Source organism: Falco cherrug, chromosome 2 (assembly GCF_023634085.1).
Source record: "Falco cherrug isolate bFalChe1 chromosome 2, bFalChe1.pri, whole genome shotgun sequence".
NCBI classification, from domain to species: domain Eukaryota; kingdom Metazoa; phylum Chordata; class Aves; order Falconiformes; family Falconidae; genus Falco; species Falco cherrug.
The window spans coordinates 56,632,316-56,635,886 of record NC_073698.1 but is presented as its reverse complement, the minus strand read 5'-3'; positions in this window follow the sequence as shown (position 1 = coordinate 56,635,886).

Genomic DNA, 3,571 nt, shown 5'->3' with positions numbered 1-3,571 from the left:
AGGCTCTGCATTTAGGCTTACGCTGCCGATAACACTGGTGCTAGCAAAACAAGCAGTGCCTGGGATCATCACTGGCACCAGAGCCTGTCCTGCCGCACTGCCACAGCTCTTCGGAGCCTTGGGCAGGCTGACTGGCAGCAACCAGCATGCTGCCAAAGCCTGGGCACCTGCCATGGGTTAGCACTGCGCCCCAGTGCACACAGGCACCTAAGCAGGACAAACAATGACACCATAGTGTTTGACAGGCCTTGTGGATATTTAAAATACTTTATTTGGTAAAGGCTCAGCCGTCAGATACATCTTTCAGAAGCAGCATCACAGGCCTTTTGACAAGTTTCCCATTTTAGATTGTCCTCTTTCGTATTGTTGTCCAAGTCTGAATTTTGCAGGTTGCCACTAGATGGTGATCAATCATGGACAAGCTACCTGGTTTCACACATGCATGGTTGATTCAAATTCCACAAGTTACACAAATACATAAGATGAGTCACATGAAATAAATCTTTTCTGACATAGATTAATAACATCTCAGCTCTCCAACATGAGCAAAAAGTACAAACACACTGCACAAAGTCTCTTCCTTTCCCATATAAGTGAAAGCACAAGATGTGCCTATCACTTACACATACACATCTGAAGGAGTGGATTAAAAATTACCTTTTTTCTTCTCTTGGAGCATTTTTAATTCTTGTTCTCAGAAGCTCTTCCTTCTCAAGGCCAAGCTGAGCTTATCACACACAAGCAGAAACTCTTCAGTACAACTACACATACAATGTAAAATGGAGCAGCTATAGGTAAAAAGTGTGAAATAGAAGTCTTCAAGGCTTTCCATCTCTAACAGCGACTCCCAGTTTCAGTGACTTGGAGAGGGGTTACCCTTTTGGCTCCTTCTCTCTTTCCTTAACACAGCTGTTGTTTGATTGCCTTATTCCCGTATCACCTGTTCATCTACCACCTCTCTTCATTTAGTTTGGGCTAAACCAGCCGATTTTAAAGTGCTGAAGTAGGTAAGGGAATGCTCCCAGGAGCCGTAGTTCACTGGTGTGGCAAGAGCCTCCAGACAAAGGGCAGTCCCGTCTTGCAGTAACACGGCTGGGTCTGGAAAAGGAGGAAAGTTCAACCTCAATGCATGCATTTTTAATGCATTCAGGGACTGCTCAGGTGCTTGGCAGGACTGAGAGATCATTATCTCATGCAACTCATTCCTTTTGCCTACTGTGAAGGGTGACATCTCAATAGCTTCTATTTTTAGCAGCTGTTAAGTTTACTGCTGAAACAAGGATAAGTGCTTCAATTGCAGAAAACAGGAGACACTTTCCAAGCTCTGTACGCAGTGTGACAACACAGCTACAAAAATTACTATACTATTGCAGGCGAATTCACAGCATAGTTATGCTCCAGTAACCAGGCTTCTGTCAAAAGTCTCTAGTAGGTTTGTCTGCAAAGACAGTCACGTCAACTCAAGTACCTACTAGCAAGCTGCTCCCTGCGGGGGACCACAGAACGACCAAGAGAGTAATGTTGCAAGGTAAGCCTCTCCGGGGATGTCAACTCTGATGATATTAAAGGTGAAATTTTGGCATTGCTGACTGCTTTTGTAGATGTGTTGAACGTTATTCTTAACAGTGATCCACATACTGTCACAGATTGCAGCATAATTATTTTCTATCCTTAGTTGTCCAGGAAGAAAACCAGCAGCAATTATTTTCCTTTTCTCCCCAAAACGTGTTTCTGTAAGAACTGAAAGCAAAAGGCCTTCCTTGTACTCAAACTTCCCAGAGAGCAAAAATACTGACTAATGTTTTACATGAAAAAAAATATTCTGCTAAATCTGTCCTAATCCAGCTGCATCTAGCTACCTTTCAAGCAATTCTGTGTTATCCTGGACACCTAGGAAGAGAGTGTGAAGTGACTGCATGCAGCATCAAAATGAATAGCTTGGTAAACAGCTAGCAGAGTCAAAGGCTAAAATACCTTGAGAACAGTCTGTGTTGGATGTTGATGTGAGAAAAGGCTGCAATTTTATCGTGATGTAATGGTATGTGTAGTTGGGATGCTGCTGCATTAGCTGTACAGTATAACTGTATGGTAGTGACCCACCAGATGAAGTGGAGGTTAGTGCCAGGCTCACCACTGAGTCATTTAGACCTCAGATAGGTGTCATTTTGTTGGTGAGGCTAAGCAAGCAGAATAAACTTGGAATGAATTCTTCTATTTGTCAATACTTTCTACTCTGAAAATGCAGGTTGAGTGAACGTAAACTTTGAAGCAGCAAACAACAAATGAACACACTGCTATTCAACTCCTGCCAGCCCCAAATTGTATTTGGCTTTCCCTGTCAGCAGAAAAGGAGAAGAGATGTAAAGGAAAATACTTTGTGTCTTCCCTTAAAGCTCCCTCGTGTTTTGTGACAGTGGAGGCATTCAGTGGTGCTGCCTGATGCCATGTTAATGTAAAGACCACACAATTGAGTCTAGGAGGGGAAAAAAAATGTTTTCACTGAAGAAAATGTATTTCAGGGCCTGTTTTCTGACTAGTGACTGGAAAGTCACTATTGAAACCTGATTTGAAGCTCTAGCCTACTGTGTGTTGCAGTGGAGAGCAGAGTGAGTTGGATGCCTCCTAGAGCAGTAGAAGAATAGACATTCCTGCTTTTAGTCAGAGCTGTACTTTGGGGCACAGAAGGAGAAAAAGTAAAGTTGGTAAACACTGAGCTAAGTGTCTTTCCAAAATAACATTTAAAACTCAAATGCTGATTTTTTTAAAACAGAGAGGGAACATGATTTTTCAGGGCTGCTGCAGGCAACTATAATGCAGAGTATGTTAGATTTACCGTTGCTAGAACCTTAAAAGACATTGGAATTAAAAGGTTTTTTATCTTCTAAGACTTCTTCTTGGTTTCTTTGCTCCTCAAAATAGTTGATATCACTGATTTCTAAACCAAAAGAGAAGCAGTTGCCTGGAAGCTACAGTACCAGTGATACTCTCCACTCTTAGAAGGAAAACAAAGTTCTGATCTTCTGTCTTTTTAAAAAAAGGGGGAAAGATGTGTTTTCCAAATTACTTTATGGATTTCCTTTTACTTTGTAAAATAGTGAAATAAGATACAGTGAAGAAGAAAGAAATACAGCTTTGTGCACAGACAGACAATGCCATACTGAATCCTAATAAAGCAACGTAGAAGGTATAGTTCCTGGAGACATCTTCTTTTGTGTGTTTTCATTATAAGGTTGCAGTGCCAGCACCCTCCCTGCTACCCAAGCTAGCAAACCTGATACCAGGTTACTTGGTCCTTCCCTCTCCCTTCACCGCATCCAGCCTGTTGCTCAAGACCCATCAGCTTTTTGCAAAAATGATTAGAAAATTCATTCTGTCCCTTCTAACAGTTCTGCTAAAATCCTCGTGGTTCCTGTTTGTCCCCGATCAGCCTGAGCTAGCTGGCTGCATCCCAGGGTGCTCTCAAGACAATTCCCACATGCCTGGCAGAATCTGTATTTTGTCAGTGGATCTGTGACAAGGTATTTTGGTATTACCACAAAAGCAGCCTGTGATACTCTCATATCTCTCTCCC